The following is a 20,749-nucleotide window of genomic DNA, read 5'->3' on the forward strand; positions in this document are numbered from 1 at the left end:
TAGTTTTGTCAACACCATTAAGTTTACCCAAATATTGACCATTGAGGAACGGACTCCATAACTCATGTCGAAGTCACCCTTTGAAGGGCTGTGCACTGTCCTGCATACTGATGAGGCAAGAGCTCTGGGCAGCGTCCAGCTTGGCCACTCACTGCCCGAGAGGTCTGGGGTAACAAGCAGACTTGACCGAGCCTCAGTGTCCTCAACTGCACGATGAGTACGTGGAGACATAGGACTCAGTTCCCTTCCAACCCCAAATGCCATCAATTCCTGATGGGAGAGGGAAGGAGATTTCTGGCTCAGTGATGCTCTGAGCTATTCATATTTCGGGTTGGGAGGGTCCACAGCCCCCCACCCATCTCTTTCTGTTGAAAGGCTTAAATACAAAAGGCCCTTTAGTTCCTTTGCAGGACTGGGGCTGGTGACATGACAAGGAGATTTGCTCGAAGAGATCTAAGCGGCTGGAGCTGCCCGCTCACAGGAGAGGTGGCAGGGGTTTTACAGGAACTTCAGCGAGTGCCTTTGAAATGAAACTTTCTGCTATTCAAGTCTGTTTAAAGCTTGCTTCTGAAGCCTGATATCTTTCAACTGGTTGACTTCTTAATTCTTCCCTCCTGCCTCGGGGGCTGAGCCCAGAGGAGCCTTGCAGGACAGCGGCACTTGTGAGTGAAGCCCCAGGACAGGTGGCACTCGGGACAGGAGCCTGGGAACATGCAGGGGCAGGCCTCATAGTGGGACGAGGTTCAAGCGTGGGGAGAGCCGGGGGGAAGGGCGGGGAGGTGGACCCTCTCCGGGCCACGTCCTGTAAGGGGCTCTCTGTGTTGAGGGCAAAGCCGGGAAAGCATGACTTTTGAGGCAGACACCGTGAAAAGGGGGCTGAAGAGGGGGTGAAATTAGTTTTCTGTGGCCGTTCAAATGAGAACGTGTCACTTTGTTCCGTGGCACCCTATAAACTGTGAAGTGAGGGACAGCTACCGTGCCCCTTTGGGGATGACTCGCTTACACGTGGCCAACAGGAATGCTGGCCAAGCACAGACGTGAAGGCCAGAGGCTTCTGAAGGTCAGTTAAGGCAGAGACCTTCATCTCGGGGTACATGTAGCCCTAGGAGGCCCGTAGAGGGGCTTCCTGGAATCTGAGTCACATGCAAAAGCATGGTCATTTTTACAGGGATAAGGACCATAGCTTTTGTTAGATTCACAAATATGTATAGCCCTTAGAAGGTTCAGAAGCTCTAATTTGGGGTGAACTATGGCAAATGTTAAACTAGAACCTGCTCAAATGCTTTTCTCTGGGAGGGCTGCCATGACGTTATGGCAGGAGAAGGTGGAATCTGGGAAACGATATATTTAGAGTTTATACATCACTCAGGGGTGAGAGTGATCCAGGGTTCAGGGGCTGATACTGACTCTGGGCCAGAAATATATCTCAAGAGAAGGAAGGATACTCAAAACAGTAGCCTTGGACCACTTGTTGGTGAGACAAGCATTTGACATGTATGATCAGTCAGTTCTCACAGCTACCTGGGTGTGAGTACCATGGCCCCACTTTATAATTGAAGAAACTGAGGCTCAGAGAAGTTAGAAATTTGCCCCAAATCACCCAGCTAGCAAACAAGTCTTGCTAGAGTAGCAACCCAGCCTGACTGTACCCCTCAGCCCTCTCTCATTATACTCCGCAAGCCTCTTGGGGGGTTGACACCTCCTGATTGGTGGGCCCACTTTGTTCTAGTTCTGCAGCCAGCCAGCAGCCTTTTGGGGGCTCAGAGGGGGTATCTTCTGGGAGGGAGTTCTCGAAGCCATGCCCGAGACTAGGGCTCTGGTCTAATCTAATTCCTATTATGCTCAATAAATGGTCTTTCTGAGTCATCAGTTGGTTTCATTTAAGAGCATTTTAGGAGAATTGGTTCCCAAATCCTGTTACTTCTGAGTGCCCACAGGGAATTGAGTTCTGGGGTCAGCTGGTCACTCTGGGTATCTCTTAGCTAAAACAGACATAATTGGGGAATGAGTCTGCACTTGTATTGGGAGCAGTTCATATTAGATACCCAGAAGAGCAAATTTATACTAGGAGCTGCAAATCATCATTAACTAGACGTCGTGGGTCCTGAAAGCCAGTAGCAAAGGCTCCAAAAAGAAGGGATCTGAGGGGGGGCTCTAGAGTGGGCAGGAATAGCAGGAAGGGGTGCGGGCTGTGTGATCTGTCTCTTCTGAATTGCTACGTTTACATCTCTAGAACACCATCGTTAATAAGTATTTCGCAATGTGAAATATTTTTGAGTCCTTCAGACTTTAACCATTTGTTCATCCAGCCATCCAACCAAGCAAACATCCATCTGGCACCGAGGAGTCCATCCAGAAGCATGATGATGAGGATGAGAGTGAACATTTACACTGTGCATGCTGGGCGCTGTTTACTCCTTCAGTCCTTACAACAACCCTTGGAGGAAGGGACTAGTATTATCCCCATTTTACAGATGAGGAAACTGAGGGGGCAGAAAGATTCAGTGATGTACCTAGGATGTACCTGCTCAAGCAGGCAGGAGTGGGAGGAGGGATGAGAGCGAGCGGGCAGGTGTCCGACTTGGCATCTGGGTTGACAGAGAGCCACTGAAGGGCTTTGAGTCAGGGCCCTAGAGTCTACAGACAAAGCAACTACAGTTCTGTTCTCTGAAGATTGTTAAACTGTTACACCTCTCTTACCTCTGAAAGAGTTTGTGGCTTAAAAGGCTGAGTGAGGGGCTTCCCTGGTGGCGCAGTGGTTAAGAATCTGCCTGCCAGTGCAGGGGATACGGGTTCAATCCATGGTCCAGGAAGATCCCACATGCTGCGGAGCAGCTAAGCAGCTAAGCTGTGTGCCACAACTACTGAGCTTGTGCTCTAGAGCCTGCGAGCCACAACTATGGAGCCCGCGTGCCACAACTACTGAAGCCTGTGCGCCTAGAGCCAGTACTCTGCAACAAGAGGGGCCACCACTATGAGAAGCCCGCACACCGCAACGAAGAGTAGCCCCCACTCGCCACAACTAGAGAAAGCCTGCACTCAGCAACGAAGACCCAACGCAGCCAAAAAAATAAAATAAATAATTTAAAAGGCTGAGTGAAATAGACTGGCTATAGCTACAGTCGGGTAGTACTCATTAGAAGTTGGAGGGAGAGTAGAAGTTTTCTGGCACCAGAAACTAGCAGATGACACATCTCCACCATGATTGTGGTTCTATGTTTTGCTAAAGCAAAGAGATCTTACATGGTTTTCCTCATCTGAAATTTGATTAAACTTTTAAAAGTTTTATTTTAATGTTTTGAATCCACATTTTTGAAGAAAAATGGTTTTGTGTCTAAATCTGAGTGTGAAGGTTGCTAAGAGACTGCTTGTAGAGCACAAATACTTGGCCTTATATAAATAAGAGGACCTGGGAGATCGGGTCCCATGCCTTATTTTCATGAGGACATGGATATGACTTGTTCAAGGTCAGACGGCAAGAATTTGATGTACATTAGAAATATCCTAGGTCTTTTACATAAGGCCAAGAACTAAATAATAAGAAAGAAGGAAAATCATTCTTTTTTAAGGTTGAGATCTGTTATCAACCCAAGTTGCGTCAGTTACAAGTGTTAGAAAAACAGACTTAAGTGATCAAGCAAAAATAGAGAATATATCCCTTGCTCATGGAAGTGAAAAGTCCTGGATTCTGGCTTTAGACACGGGGCTCAAATGACATAATCAGGTCTCAGTCTGTCTCTCGGCCTGCTTTCCTCTTTCTATCTTTGCTTCATTTTCAGGCAGGTTCTTCTCACAAGCCACCAAAATGATCCCAGTGCCTCCAAGATGGCTTACGTCCTTACTGGCTTAGCACATAGGGAACCCCTCCCCACTTCCCACCATCAACAGTTCTATCGCATTAGCTTGGATTGGCTGGGTTGGGGTCACCTGCCCTCGCTTGACTTACCGCCAGGAGGGAGTGCAGCGCCCTCATTGGCCAACATGCTCACCCTTGCATCAGGGGTGGGCTCAGACCCACTGCAAACCACACTGCCTCAGGGTCAGGGCATTAGCAGACCCAGGAGAAATGAACGCAGGCGGGCAACACAACAGATGTGCGACACCAGTTTTCATGAGAACCGGTTGCTCTAAGACAGCTTTCATTCTCATTTGGCTTTTGCCATGGAAGGAAGTGTAGTGTTGACTGAGGCCGTGAGAAGAGTTAAGAACATCTTTTGGATTGAGAGAAAAGTAAACAGAGCGCTCTCATCTATATCAGGGGCTGGAAGCAAGCCCCTGGAAGATGACACGGCTGCCGGTAAGAGTTTTGGGTGCAAAGTTGCTCAGAGCACCTAGAAGTGTGCCCGTATTCTGGGAACATGAGCTCAGCCCTGGCTTGTGACTGTGGGCAGGTGATTGCACGTCCCCTCAGGGCCTCTTCTATGTGGCTCTCCCCTGCCCCCACTCTTCCTCCCTGAGTAACTGGGGACCACGCTGTTCTAGGCTGGCTGTACGTTCCAGCTACAGAGAAATCTCTCTCCATTTTAGCCATCCTTCTGCCTCAGGGGCTGTGGCCCAAGTCAAGTGCTCCTTTTCATATTTTCCTATGACTCTCTGGTCAAATAATCCATATGGGGAAGTGTCTTTATTGCTTAAGCACAGACTCCTTCATTAATCCCTTATTTTCTTCCACTCTCTCTTTCCACTTTTGCCTCATTATGTCAAGAAAGTTCCTCCCTCTTCATTTATCTCTAGACACACCTCCCGCCTGCACGAGGATGCTTTCCTGCCTCAAAGAGTAGAAACCTCCCTCGAATTCAACAGAAATTCCAGCAAAACAGGAAGTCCAGAGGCGGGGCAGCTGTGGCAGCAGTGAAGCCCAGGCTTGGTGTCCCTGGGTTCTCTGGCCCTGAGCTCCTCTGCTGCTGCTCTGTTCTCAGCAGCCTCACTTGTGCTGGCGTAGTGGCTTCCAGAGGCAACTGGGACACGTTCATGCTCAGCAAGGGAGCTGGGAAACCTCTCTTCCACCCACAGGATCAAGGACCGCTCCTTCAGTCCACCTGGACCAACGTAGGTCTCCCCCCACTCCCTGGGCCAATGACAGTTGCCAGAGGCATGCCAGGTGCTGACTGGATGCCTGAACACATGAGATGTGCTTAGCATGCTGGCTCCACTAACCAGGACCCTCACTGGAGCTAGAGCTGGTCCAGGGGCCTTGGTCATGTGGCTTGAGTGGAGGAGGAAAGAAGGCTTGGTTGCAGGTAGACCTTATATTGTGTTTAACTGGGCTGTACATGTTTAACGGGTTCTAACATAAATATTTTTCATTAAAAAACAATATTGCTGACATGTTATGATTTAAACAGACCTTTAGGGGTTTAAACGTATAACCTAACCATCATGTATAAGATTGTTTGTTTGGGGCTTCCCTGGTGGCGCAGTGGTTGAGAGTCCGCCTGCCAATGCGGGGGACACGGGTTCATGCCCTGGTCTGGGAAGATCCCACATGCCACGGAGCAAAAGAAAACGATTGTTTGTTTGGAAAAAATGTATAACCTCATGCCAAACATCTTATTTACAAAAGCATTTATACCAATTTAAACTCTGTTGGGATGAAGCATTGATCAGAATAATTAGGTCTTTGTTTGGGGAACTGAGGTCACTCGGACACCTTCTAGAGCTTTGGGGATGCCCTGCCCGCCCTACCACAGAACCCGTGTCAGGCACACGTACACGCAGACGTGCTTCTCTCTGGGGAAGCTCGTCACACCCCTCGTATGAAGATTCTCACCTGCGTTTATCCTTTGCCCTTTCTCCCAGAGTCTGGGTGTAGACAAGTGGTCTGTGGCCCTCTGTGTGTTGATTAGAGTCTGTGTTTGGAACAAGGTAACTTGGGGTGTCACCTCTGGGTGCCCATCTTTAGCTCTTTCTGAAGAGTATTCAGCTTGGGGGGCAGGAGAGTTTGGGTAACAAGAAGCTCTAAGTGATGCTACCCCCAGCTCAGCTGGTGTTTCCCACCCTCTTCCGACTGGACCCCTGCGCCCGGGGGCTTCCTGCCCGCCAGCCTGTCCGCCAGCAGTTACAGGGTGCAGACAAACACACAGGAGGCGCTGTGAGTACACGGTGGGTGGGAGCACACGCTCGTCAGATCTCTTCAGGTTCTGGCCAGATGGACTTCTCTGTCCTCATACTTAGAGAGGGGACACTGCTTCCTATAATCTATTTGGCTGCCGTACACTGAGGGCTTACTCTGTGCCGGGATCTGGGCCCCCAAGCTTCCCTACATCACCTCATCTAATTCCCCCAAACCACAGCAAGCAGGTATTATCATCCATATTTTACCAATGAGAAAACTGAGGCTCCGGGAGGTTAACTGACTTGCTCAAGATCAAGATCCTGGGGCTCAAGGTCTGGTCTGACTGCAGTGCCTCTGCTCTTATGACTCACTCCCCCACCGGCTATAGACGTGGAGAAATGGGAAAGAGCACGGAAAGACAGTGGTCCAGGATCCACACCCATCCATGGGGAGTTCACACATGAGGCCGGGTTTTGCTGACGCCTTAGTTGTTACGAAAAGCCAAGGTCCTGGACAACGCCCAGCATGACATCCGGCCCTGCAGAAGCTTGAGCTGGGCATGGTCTCCTTGAAAACTTGTTTATTGCCCATGTGGCTGTCTGAGGTAAGAGTTGCCTGCCCGCTCTCAATCTCTCAGGCCCTCAGAAGGTAGACTCGAGTTACTGAGCACATCCACCTGTTGTCCTGGGCCAGGAGGGGCTGCAGAGCTCAGGTGACACAGCACACATCTGATCTGGGCTGGGGTCAGCAGTGTCCTTGGCAGGATGAGGGGCTGGCCTGGCGGGAGCCTTCCAGCTGGGGGTGGCAGCAGGATCTCATGGTCAGAGACCTGACGGGGGCAGTGGGGGTGGCTCTGGGCCCTCAAGCTTCCCCTTATGTCCTCCGGGCCCCCAAGCCCACCTCAGACAGAGCACAGGCTCGTCCCCGAGGCAGCTACACATCAGCAGCAGTGAGGGCAGCTCCCAGCCCCTGGGAAAGTTCAGAGAAATGCAAGGAACAGCAACTACGAAAATTGTCAATGCTGGTGAATGCTTCTTAGGTGCCAGGATCCAGGCTCAGGGCTCCCTCTTCACTGTCTGATGTGACCTCCCGACACACTGAAATGAGTGAAGCACTGTCATGGGTGTCACTTTAGGGCCGGAAAAACTGAAGCTGAGTGAGATGCGGTGACTTGCCTAAGCAAACACAACAGGCACAGTATGACTTGCTTGCTATGTCTAGCATGGAAGTTTACTTTCTTAACCATGATGCCGAAGTGCCTCCCCCAAAGCAAAAGATTGGGGCAAGGCTGTTTTATCTCACTTCCCCTCAGTAAACGTTGGTACGATGCCAATGTTGGGAAAAGTGTCAACCACAAGCAGCCAACCAGACACCATTCTGGGGCTCTCCTTATCACAAATCCTCACAACAGTCCTGCAGACTACAGCTCGGAGAGGTCAGGTGACCCACCCCAGGTCACAGAGCTCTCTATGCTTTCATAGAACCAACTTTGGTCACCCAGGAGATGTTCTCAAAGTGCACGGGGAGATATTTTCTGATACCCTCCATCTTCATTAAATTTCTCAAAAATTTGGCCCTTCTCAAAAGATACTGACCCTTCTCACTGCTTGATGGGATCCTCTGGCAAGACTCTAACTTTAACTCACCTGACCCTGTGGCAGGTCCGGAAAGGTGAGCTGCAGCCTGAATGAATGTGCTGCTTGTCACCCAGGTGCCTGGAGAGCTGGGCTCTCCTTATTGCTGAAGGCATTTCCCTGTGTTGTCTGCAGTAAGAACAAATCCTGACCCACCTGATGCCTGCTGGTCTTATTCCAATAGGCGATGTCAGCTCCAACTAGGGTCAGGAATGGGGCGCCATGAGAAGTATGCAATTCAAATGGGTGCTGTTGCAAGTGACAGAACCTCACGCAATCTCACTTAAGTTTTTTTAAAAAAACATTGTATTGAAAAGACATGGGGGTAATATACAGACCCCAAAGGGAGCAGAATAATCAGGCCTCAAGAAAGGTAGGAATCCAAGGACCTGATGCAGGATGAAAGGCAGCTTTCTCGGTGCACTGCCAAAGATGGGTCAGCCACAGCTGTGGCCTGCCCTCACTTCATGTGGCTCAAGATTCAAATTCCCAACCCACAAATGCCTATAATCTAAAAGGCAGACAACAACAAGTGTTGACAAGGATGTGGAGCAACTGGAACTCTCCTACATTGCTAGTGGGAATGTAAAATGGTACAGCTACTTTGGAGAACAATTTGATACTTTATCAAAAACATAAATTTACCATGTGACCCAGAAATTCCGCTACTATGTATCACCCAATGGAAATGAAAATGTAAATCCACGCAAAGACTTGTACACAAAGGTTCCTAGCGACGTTGATAACCAAAAGGTGGAGACAACCAAACGGCTGTCAATTGGTGAATGGATAAACAAAATATGACATATCCATAGAATGGAATACAAGCTGGCTATAAAAAGGAATGAAGTACTGATACATGCTGTGATGGATGAAACTCAAAAGCATTATGTGTATTGTACGATTCCATTTATAGGAAACGTCCAGAAAGAGCAAATCGATAGACAGAAAGTAGAGCAATGGTTGCCTTGAACATAGGGAGTGCCTGCAAATGGGCACAAGGTTACTTCTTGGGGTGATGGGAAGGTTTTAAAACTAGATTGTGGTGATGGTAGCACAACTCTATACATTTTCTGAAAGTTACCGAATTGTACCTTTAAACCAAGTGAATTTTATGGTATGTAAACTGTACCTCAGTGAAACTGTTACAGGAAAAAGATTTGGATTTCCAGTAGAGAGTCTGCATCACTCGTGTGCTGCCCCTTGGCCACCTTACTCCCAAAAGGCCCAGCAAGAAGATGACAGGGAACTGGAGACCATCAGCCTGTTGCTCTATTAGCAGCTGAAGTGGGAAGAAAGGTTGCTGACAGGAACCTCAGACACCCTCTCCTGCCCTCAGGGTGGCAGGTGGTGGCTGGGACCAGCATTTTGGCTTCCTCAAGTGTCAGAGTCACTGGTCCCTGAATTGCACTCCTCTGCAGCTGAGGTCAGGCTTATGACACCCTCCCCCAGCATCCAGGTCCTCTTGACAAAGGTCTTCTTCTGCCAGGGGCTTAGCAACTGAGGCTGGGATTGGGTTCTGGCATGGAGATCTTGAGGATGGCTTCCAAGGACAAGCCTTAAGCCAGGAGCTCACAGAGGTGTGGTTTTGCTCACAAAAACAAAATAGGTATGTAGTGATTGCTGGGCAGGACACAGTTATCTCCAGCTATACATACACGAAAGTGCACATGGACTGTGCACATGGACCCCCTGCCCCCATCTATTCAATCTCCTACTGGTTTCATTCTCTCTCTCTTTCTCTCTCTCTGTCGCTCTCTCTCAGCCCCCTTTCTACCTCACAAACAAGATAATGAGGAAGCCCAAACTAGAAAGAAAGAACAGCTATAAGCTAGACAAAGTAGACAGAGGAGAGGGTACAGATTTTTCAGACAGCAGGATGAGAATGGAAGTGACTTCCAGAAGGCAATTGAATCACATCAATGGCGGGGTCCAAGAACAGAGCTTTGCAAACCCTGTGTTTGTGAATAATGTGAAGGATCATATTACTTTTTAATGAACACTTAATAATGATTTTATGTAACTCACTAATGAGGATACCGCTGAGATGTTACAACAAGTTCAAAGGGAAATCCAAAGAACAGACATAATTAGAGTAGGAATATGGCAACGAATGAATAAATGGAGGCTAAACGGTCCTCAGCCACAGTGAGGGAGGAAGCCAGTTGCATGACAGGAGTTTTGCATGTCTATAGGCAGAAATTATTTTGTATTACTATTAGTTATCTACAGTATATAAAATTGTAAAATAGCTCAGTGAAAGGCTACAATCAGGTCGGCAGGAAATGTGTGCTCTCAACAATGCACAGTTTGCCCTTGAAGTACAAAATTTTCTACCGAATACCTTGTCCCCTTTTTTGCTTGGATAACCAGTATTTATCCTTTAAGATTCATCTCAGGCATGAAAGGGCCATATTTTGAAAATTTCCAATGCATCATGGAATACTTTTGCCAAGTACAGTAAAAATAAATTTCTGGAAAAATAAAATGAAAGAGAGAGGACATACAAAATACAAGCCCAGCTTTTCCTATTATTAGTTTCAATAGACGTAAAGCTACTCTATCAAGTTGTTATGGAAGTTTCTAGAAGCTTCTCTCGACTTCTGCACTTATCTCAACAGTGACTAATGTGAATAGTTCTCAGCCTGGCCCCTATCCGTGGAGCACATTTTGAGCAGCACTACACTAGGACATTTATTCCTGTGGAGGCTCCCGGAGCTGCTGCCTTCTGACACCAGGGCCTCGAGGCCCAGCCTTCATCCTGTTCCCATTATTTAATTCCCAGGAGAACCTTACTAGTCTAGTCTAGGACAACAGGTTTCCAACTCTTCCGTCCCAGGACCCCTTTACACTCTTAAAAATTATTGAGGATGCCAAAAATCTTTTTTAAAGTGTAGGTTATGGTTATCAATATTTATCATATTAGAAATTAAGACCAAGGAATTAAAAATTTATTCATTCATTCATTTAAAAATAACTGTAATAAATCATTATATGTTAACATAACATATTTTTAAGGAAAATGACTCTATTCTTGAAAACAGAAGTAGATTTGTGAAGAAATTTTGAGAAGAGTGGCATTCTTTTACATTTGTTGAAAATCTCTTTGGTGTCTGGTGTCTCTATTTCTTTCTAACAGAATAGAAGACGGTTGGATTTGCATATCTGCTTTTGCATCCAATCTGTTGCAGTATCACACATAATATAACCTCTGGAAAGCTCCTTTGTATACCTGTGAGAGAAAGAGTGAAATAGGCAAATAACATTTTAATCTATTGGAAAAATAGCCCGACCCCACAGATCCCGTAAAAGGTCTTGAGGGCCTCCAGGGGTCCTTGGACAACATCTTAAGGAGCTCTTAAGGAGCACTGGTCTGGGATCTCTAGTCTAACAACCCCTGGTTCACACACACCTATAGGTGTGCACATTCAAGGTGACCAGCTGTCCCTCTTTGCCTAGGACTGTCCCGGTTTTAACACTGAACATCCTATGTGCTGGGCAAACAGTGTCTGTTGGCACCCTAACACACATGCACGCCCACCTGGACGTCGGCTCTGGGCTCTTGTTGTAGGCTCTTCCCCTTTCCCTTCTCTTCTCCTTCTCTCTTCCTCCTCCTCCTCTCTCTAATCCATTTCCCAGAGCCTTCAATGAGTTGGCTGAGACAAGGGCAAACACGGAGCTGTGTGGTGGAGACCGCCAGGTGCCCACTCCACGGCCTTTCTTCCCTCCCTCCTTATTATCAGAAATCCCATTTTGTTGGAATAACAACACGCCCAGGAAAAAAAAAAAAAAAGCAGCCCGCCTCGTGGATGGAATGGTCATGTGATATAGTTCTGGAATACAAGATGTTCAAGAAAATTGTCAGGTGGGGCCTCCAGAAAACGTTATTTAAAACACAGTAGATTGATAACACATGTTTTGCCCTTGCCCTTTTTCATCTTCCTGCCTGGAACTCAGCTGGGATGGCTGGAGCTCCAGAGTCAGCTTGCAGATGTGAGGACCAGGGCCACACTTGGAGGCAGCAAGGATGAGGACCAGAAGGAGGCTGGGTCCCTAAATGGCTTCATGGAGCTGCTGAAAAAGCCTGGGGTTAATTATTCCCAGAGTCCTTTTGTAAGTGAAACTAACTAACTAGGTAACTAAAACCCCAACTGGGTTTAAGTCACTGTTTTCTAGATTTCTGTTGCCAAACACAATTCTTAAACAATGCAAGGTGTTATTTGTTTTCTTTACAGCGTAGAAAGATTCTTTACATAAAATAGCAGGAAGCAGGAAAAACTGGGCTAAATTATGGCTAGTTTACAGCTGCACTTGGGATTCAGACATTCCTAGAAGGCCGGAGCCTCTGTGGAGAAACGATTCTTCATCTCTGGGATGGATTCAGTGGCTATCGATCTCTGCCCACAGTCACCAGACTCTTGGAAGCATCACCACTCGAGACCGGAGGGAAACTGAGCTGGCAGGACTAGGACCCGGGAGAGGATTCCCTTCTCGCGGCTCTCTGCAGGGGTTCTTGCCTCGCACAAACACCGGCCCGATTTCCAGGGCCCTGGAGCTGAGTTCATAGTCCTCGTGCACGTGTCAGTGGGTCAGAAGCATCCCCCACTGATGGCCGCTAGCTGCCGTGCCCTGGAGGCAGGAGCTCAGGTTCAGGGCTCTGGGAGGAAGGCAACAGCACCCTGCAGGAATGCTGGCAGCCGTCCCTCAGACACGTGGGTAGCACTCCTCGCCCAGGCCCAGAGGCTAACCTTCTCCATCTGTCCACTGGCTTCTGGCCCCCTCTCCAGGAGGCAAATCCCAGGCTCCTGAGCATGGCCATCGTGTGCTATGGGAGGCACGGGATTCTCGATGTCTCCCCGACGTGGCTGGGGTCGGGGTGGGCTCCATTCAGATGGCAGGCAGGTGCAGTCGTCCTGTGCACCCTGCCGCATCTGCACACCTGCCCTCCTGCTGCAAGAGCAAGCCTGGGAGAACTGCGCGATCGGCCCTGCCCCTCCCAGTCCTCAGATTAGCTCTTCCTCTGGGTGCAGATGACCCTGATCCTTAGAGCTTCCGTCCCACTCGGCCAACACTGTTGTTCTGCAGATACTGACCCAAGTTAAGGAAAGCGGCACCCAGTCTCGGAGCGGAAGCTGTCTTCCTGCTCCTCTGGTGTCTTCCTTCCTTCCATCATCAACAAACATTTCCTGGGTGCCTGTTTGTGCCTGGACCTGTGCTAGGTGTGAGGGACACCCAGACGTGTGGCTGCCCCCAGGGCAGGACAGACACACAAGCCCACACTGTGACGTGCCTGCCGCCTCTGCCGCGCTATTTCTCACTGCGTCTCCCTCAAGGACTCCCTGAGTGTGGTCTCGTTTTACGTTTCTCTTGCGTTTCCAGGCCCCGTCTCCATTTGTTTCACTGGGGCTTCCCTGGGTTTTGGTAGCCTGCGGTCTAGGCAATGAACAATTTTTTTCCTTCTTACCACGTATAACAATTAGTACTTCCATGGGATGGTTTATCGCAGGCAGAGAAGCAAGCGCATGCTGTGCGTGTGCACATGTGTGTGTGGGCACATCTCATCATGCTGTGGAGTGGAAGAAGCCTGAACCAGAGCACGGGCCTGCGGGACAGTGATGTGAGGACGGACCACGGAGCAGGTTCTTGCAAAGATGAGTTAGCCAAGCTCCTGACCAGACAGCACAGGGCTCTGAGGCTCCAGGTTGCTCTGGGGCGGCCGGCCAGGACCTGCCTGAGCTGTAGGGGTGGGATGTGTTAGGTGGGAGAGGCTGGCCCCTTTGTGCTCCAGGTGTCCCTGCAAAGTCAAAAGCCACTAATGCAAATAACCACCAGGGCATGATTTTTGATGCCCTGATTCCAATCAGACCTTTCATCCAAGAAGAATATTGAAGGGGAAATTCCATTTCCTCTTAAACCAAATGTTCCCTGCAGAAGCCAACGGCTTGTGGAAACAGCTCTGACTGGAAAGAGTTGAGCATATGTTGGTCTGGCTTCTTGAGCCGGAGGTGGCAACACTCATTGTTTACTGAGAGATGAGTTTATAGAGAGGGGTCCAGCTCACACATGGCGGTGACCTTTCTTGCTTCCATGGACCAGACACTCAGCTCACAGGAGGAGGCTGGGGCCCATCTGGTCCTTGTGAACAGACGGACATGGATCCTGGCAGGTGGTGAATCTGGGCACAAGTTACTACACCACAGAGGAGTCCTGAGGGAAAGAAGGGGCTCTGGACCCCTCCCAGAGAGCACTGCAGAGGCCAGTGCGCTTGCCCTTGTATTGTTGCACCTCGTCCACACATAGGGAATGTTAACATATAGAGAAGGGGAAGGTGGCAGGCCTGATGGTCTGAGCACTTGACACAGGGTCAGGCGGTCCAGGTCTCCTCCGTGGTCTGCCACGTGTGACCTGTAACAACTGATGGCTGATAGTTTCTGTGCTAAGCATTTCTAAGTACTAAGCTCAGTGAATCCTCACAACAACCAGGGGACGGAATTCTAGTACTATGCCCTTTTTTTTTTTTTTTTTTTTTTTTTTGCGCTACGCGGGCCTCTCACTGTTGTGGCCTCTCCCATTGCGGGGCACAGGCTCCGGACGTGAAGGCTCAGCGGCCATGGCTTATGGGCCCAGCTGCTCCGTGGCATGTGGGATCTTCCTGGACCGGGGCATGAACCCTTGTTCCCTGCATCGGCAGGCGGGCTCTCAACCACTGCGCCACCAGGGAAGTCCATATGCCCATTTTATACTGGTAGAGGCTGAGGCTCAAAGAGGTTAAGAAACTTGCCTAAGGTCGCATAGCTAGTAAGTGCCTCTGGGATTTTTACTAGCTCACTGTTCTCCTCCCTGGCTCTCCTGGCATTGCTTTCCACCTTGTTCATATAGTAAGACAGTCACCAGCAAGCTCTTCATTGGCTCATCTTGGGTATACTTTTCTCCAAAGTGGATGATTCTATGCTCTAATGAGGCTGCACCTCATAGGAGAGGAACTGTTTAGGCCCCTCACCTCCCATGGAGGCTCAGTGGGCTTGCCTGGAGGTCTGGCCAGTGGGCTTGGGGCCAGAATTCGGACTTGCGCAGGTAGGCTGTTTTATCTGACAGGGCCCAGAGCAGGCAGTATCACAGAGGGGTGTGGGTCCCTCTGGGTAACAGCATTTTGTCCTAATCACCCCTGTATCCACTGTGCCTAGCACCGTTCCTGGCACTGGGAGCTTCAGAAACAGTTGTTAAGAGAATGGCCAGAGAACAGCCATCAGGCAAAGCTTGGGAGCGGGGCTGCTGCACCCTGGAATGTGAGGTCCGGGGGCATCTGGATGGAGACCAGCTGCACATGCTACCGCATCAGAGCTGGGACTTGGACCCAGCCAGGTGCCAGAGCATGAGTTCTAGTCCCAAATAAATATTTTTAACAGTTTTGTGCTCATTTTAAAGTTGCATGTGTACCAGAACATCAAACCTGGGGCTTTATCAAGCTTCCTTTTTTTTTTTTTTTTTTGCGGTTCGTGAGCCTCTCACTGTTGTGGCCTCTCCCATTGCGGAGCACAGGCTCCGGACCTGCAGGCTCAGCGGCCATGGCTCACGGGCCCAGCCACTCCGCGGCATGTGGAATCTTCCCTGACTGGGGCACAAACCCGTGTCCCCTGCATTGGCAGGCGGACTCTCAACCACTGCGCCACCAGGGAAGCCCCTATCAAGCTTCCTTTTAAGGTACATTTATTTAATGAAAAACTTTCACTTTGAAAATATTAAGTAGACAATAGCAAAGGAGACACATGGATGTGGCAGTTGTGAGGGTGACATGTAAATGACAGACAATTGGGAATTCATGGAAGAGGAATAGAGGGGCAGAGTTTTGCATCTGAAGAACTCGACTCGAGTGCTAGGACCTGCCCCTGTCCCAACTGTAAACACAGAACCAGGCAAGTACCTCAACTCTGGGAACCTGTTTCCCCATCTATAAAAGGGGATAACAGGAGTCCACACTGCTTAGAGGGTGGTGCTGGGACCAGATGAGATAATGCACAAGTTAAAAGCACTAAGTAAATTGTGAAATGCTAGGCAAATCTAAGGCGTGATTCCAAGGAATACCATGTAGACCCAGTAGGGGTGGGGAATCCTACCCTGGCCCCGCTATCACCATCCCAACTTTGGCCTTGCAAACAGAGCCCAGATTTTGCTGCGATATCAGATGGTTAAAAAAAAGAATGGCTCAAGCCCAGTCCCTGGAAAGCTGAGAGGGGCAAGACCAGAATCACTGCCTGGCTTGTGAGGTACTGGGAAGCAGGGAGAGGCGCAGGCTGCAGGGTCGGTGGTGGCCCGGGGGTGGGAGGGAGCAGAATGGACAGTGAATAAAGCAACAGCACAGGTGGGGGAGAGCAAGGGCAATATGGAGCCCCAGGTGGTCGCACAAGGGGCTGGCCTGAGGCAAGACAGAGGACAGAGAGCATCCTGGCCTCCTCACAGCACCCTGTCTGTGAAGGTTGGGGGTGTGAGGCATTCAGGACAGTGTCCTCTGCAAAGACTCTCTTCTTGGTTTCTGGAACACCAGCCTCTCCCAGGTTCCCTTCCACCTGCCTGGCAGCTCCTTCTCTGTCTACGCTGCTGGTCTCTCTGCCCCTCCTTGTTACATGCCTGAATGTCTCCAATCTGGCCCTTCCTGTACTTTCGCACAATTCTTTCTGGGTTCCCTTGTCCCAACCATGGCTTTAAGCACCATCTCTATGCTGAGATATCCGAATTTCTCTCTCACTGTGACTGCCCCCAACTGCAGACTTGAACCGCTTGACAACTTTACTAGACCATGAATAGATGAGTCAACCGTGACTTTTGTCCAAAATAATTTTTTTTTAATTTTTCTGTCCTCCACTGTGACCCCTATGCTTTTGCCACTAATTTCTCCATGTAAGTAAATAGCACCAGAACCTGTCATGTCGAGGCTGGGATGAGGGTGGCACCAGCACAGCCTTCCAGGGGCCCCCCTCTCAGGGCCCCACCTGCACCTGCATGATCCCAAGCACCAGGACCTCCTTGGAGGTTGAACCCCTGGGGCTCGCAGGTCTCATCCTGTTCCCTACCCTGCCTGCACCAAGTCGCACCAGCCACGTGCCTAGAAATTACATTTGGTTCCTCTCATTCTTTCACTGCCTGTATTCGGTCCTTCAGGAGGTCCTGTGGACTCTGTCTCCGAAACTCTGCACATGCATCCTGTTCTCTCCTCTTCCATCCCTGCCATGTCGGCTCTGGACGTCATCATCTCTCTCCTGGACCACTTAACGGGTTTCCCTGCTTCCATTCTTGCCCTCCTCCAATCTATTCTCCACACAGCAGCCAGAAATTCAATTTTATTTTTATAAAAGTAACACAGAGACATAGTTTAAAAAGGCAAATCATCCTATAAGGCTTATAATGAGAAACAGCGGGCTCCTGTCCCATCCCTCCTCGGTCACAATTCACACTTCCCAAAGGTGACCACTTTCAACTCTTTTGGCAGTTTCCACCATCCTTAGGCTGCTGGCTTTTGAGTTTTACTTATTTTCTACTGAATTTCAAACATGGAATAAAACGTATCCCTCTCATCCCCTGCCCCCACCCCCATCACACAGACATTTCCCGATAACATCTTTCCAATGTCTTTATATCACAAGTTGGATTAAATCAGCAGTACATATGCAGTTGCTGTTCACGTGGGGGGAAGGGGTATGGGGGTCTCACTGTCTCTTACACTGCTCTTCAACCCATTCTCCTGTGCCTGCCCCCAAGACTCCAGAGTAGCCTCCCTTCTTGCAGTTCCAGATGGTAGAGCAGGAACCAGCTTGCCTCCTGGCTTGCTCCCTTCAGTCAAGCATCCCTCGCCCTCAGCTAGCCTGCCCACATGGTTGCCCCTGTCCATCGGCTTTCCACATTATACTCTGTTGGTATCTTGTCTGTAGTCATCTGCCTCGTATTCTTTTTGTCTTTATTGGTTAATTCTGTTTTACCTCTTTTTTATTATTTTGCTGGGGTCTGGGGAGGACATGTGTATTCAATCCACCATGTCCAACTGAAGCCAAAGTAGTACATTTGTGCTCAGCACACAGTGCTCAATTTTTTTCTTTTCATAAAGCTATTTCTTTCTTGAATGATTGAGTGAAATACTACAGATATAAAAATTGTCATCATCTGTGCTGATCTAGGGCCTAGTATAAAATTTTACAAATTATTGATACATCCAACAATATTTATTCAAAAATATTGAGCATTGACTACATGCTAAGCACCGCTTTAGGAGTTTGGCATAAAGGGAAAAACACAAACATGATGCCTACCCTCAGGAAATTCATCCATGTTGGGGGAGAGGTCAGATGGTAAACAGTTACCCTAATAAATGGGTAAATTATAGAATGTTTTAAAAGGTGATGAGACCTACAAAAAATGCAAAGTAAAGCTGGGTAAAGAGGGCACAGAGTGCCGGGGTAAGGGCAGCTTGCTTTACTCAATGGTGTCGGCAGGCAGGACTTCACGGGGAGGTGGCCTTTGAGCCGGGACCCACTGGAGGAGAAGGAGTAAGCATGCTGGTGGCCGGGACACCGGTGTCCCAGGGAGGAGGGAGTCACGGCAGTGGGAGGTGGTGAAGGCAGAGAAATGATGAGGGGTAGATGCCATAGAGACCTTACAAGCACTTGTAAGAACTTTGGATTTTACCCTGAGTGAGATGGAGGCTCTGAGCTGAGATGTGATCTTATATGGTTGGCTGTTTAAGAGGCAACTCTGTGTATCAAATAGATTGTAGGGGTGAGAAGAGAAACAGACACTTTCAACCACCCAGCATGAGATGACAGGGGCTTAGATGAGGGTGGCAGCAGAGGGGTGGCAAGAAGTGTCAGATGCTGGACATACACCGAAGCTAAAACCTGTAGAATTTTCTTCAGGTTTCAAGTAGAGTGCGAGAGAAATAGGAGAGTCAAGAATGACTCTAAGAGTTTTGGCCTGAGCTTTTTCCAAAGGCTGAAGAGTAGAGGAATTTGCGGGGAGGTTCATGAATAGCCAGAGAATTGGAGCCAGGAAATCAAGCCTAAGGGTAGCAGGAAACACACAGAAGACCCTTCTGTGCAGTTTAAATCCCCAGCGACTTTCCATTGCATATAACACAAAGCTCCATGTCACAATGATGAAGAACTTACATACTGGCTTCCTCCCGCCTTCCCCGCCTTACTGTTCATCACTCACCCCAGCACCCAGGGCCCTCCAGCCGCACTAGCCTTCGGGATATTTGCTGGAGCTGTTCCCTCTGCCTGAAATGCTCTTAACCCAGATTTCCACAGGGCTGGCTCCTTCTTATCATTCAGATCTCAGTTTAAATGTCACCAACTCAGAGAAGACTTCCCTGACCACCCAAATTACCACTTTAGATTACATCATCCTGTTTTAATTTCCTGCTTTTAATTTCCACATATTAAAGTGCCTTTGATATATTAGAAGGTTATAGCTCTGTGAGCAGTAACCTTGCCAGTCTTGTTTACTGCTGTGTTCCCAGGCCTAGACCTGCACCTGGCACACAGTAGAGCTTTCCTGTTACTGAATGAATGAACATCACATAGAGCTTTCCCTCTGAAAGGGAATTTGCCTGCCCGCTCCCCCACCTTTACTCCTAGCTCACTATTTGGTTTTCAAGTAAACTGGTTTTCTGCCAAGATCTGGATTGGTTGTATGTGATAACTTCTGATCAGATAGAAACTTCTGGTTTCCCAGGAGGGTTGTTGATGGTGCAGAATCTCTGCTAACCTTCTGGGAACCAGTCAGAGAGGAGACAGTCGGCAGGCTGGCTTGGAGCCTGGAGTCTTTCCCTCCCCTACCCAAGGAAAAGCCAGGAATCTGGGGAATCTTAAAGTTTTGTTCCTTTTCTCTACCTCCAGCTTCAGCCATCATTGAAGCGAAATGAAGAGACTTAGTTTGATGCTATGATGGGGATGCTTCTTCAAGAGACTTCTGATTTTCCTTAATTCAGCTGAGTAAGGCTATACAGGGGAAAAAAATTTGAATAAGGTCCCTTTTTCCTCAAGGGAATGGAGAAGAATGTTTTGGGTGTTTTTTGCACCTCACCCTGGCTGCTTTTAGATGATTCAAAAGATCTCTACTCTTCCCCTCAAGGTATTTTGACTTTAATTTTTGTTTCCAGCAATCCTGTACTCTGCAGGCAGAATGATCTTTTTCTCAGGTAAATCTTTCTGTGCTTTACTTTGGATATTTTCTATTGAGGTGTCCTTGGGTTCACTAATCCTTTCTTCAGCTGTGTCCACTTTAATGTATTAGACACAGCTATTTTAAAGTCTTCTAACTTATTTCTATTATTTGTTTTCCTTTTATTATCAGTCACATTTTCTTGTTTCCTTGCATATCTAGTAATTTTTCATTACATGTTGGTCATTGTGTGTAACAGAACTGTAGAGGCTTTCGGTGATATCTTCAATCAGCCAGGATTCCTTCTTTTCTTTGTTAGCTAAGACTATCATCTCAATCCAACCAGGGATTGAACTAGGTTAGAGATGGGTTGCAGTTTTAATAAGATTTAGCTCATCTTTCACCACAGGGCAGACAGCAGAAGCAAGAAGAACTACAATCCTGTAGCCTGTAGAACAAAAACCACATTCACAGAAAGATAGACAAGATGAAAAGGCAGAGAGCTATGATCAGATGAAGGAACAAGATAAAACCCCAGAAAAACAACTAAATGAAGTGGAGATTGGCAACCTTCCAGAAAAAGAATTCAAAATAATGATAGTGAAGATGATCCAGGACCTCAGAAAAAGAATGGAGGCAAAGATTGAGAAGATGTAAGAAATGTTTAACAAACACCCAGAAGAATTAAAGAACAAACAAACAGAGATGAACAATACAATAACTGAAATGAAAACTACACTAGAAGGAATCAATAGCAGAATAACTGAGGCAGAAGAACTGATAAGTGACCTGGAAGACAGAATGGTGGAATTCACTGCTGCGGAACAGAATAAAGAAAAAAGAATGAAAAGAAATGCAGACAGCCTAAGAGGCCTCTGGGACAATATTAAACACAACAACATTCACATTA

Source organism: Mesoplodon mirus (assembly GCF_964341445.2).
Source record: "Mesoplodon mirus genome assembly, chromosome: 6".
NCBI classification, from domain to species: domain Eukaryota; kingdom Metazoa; phylum Chordata; class Mammalia; order Artiodactyla; family Ziphiidae; genus Mesoplodon; species Mesoplodon mirus.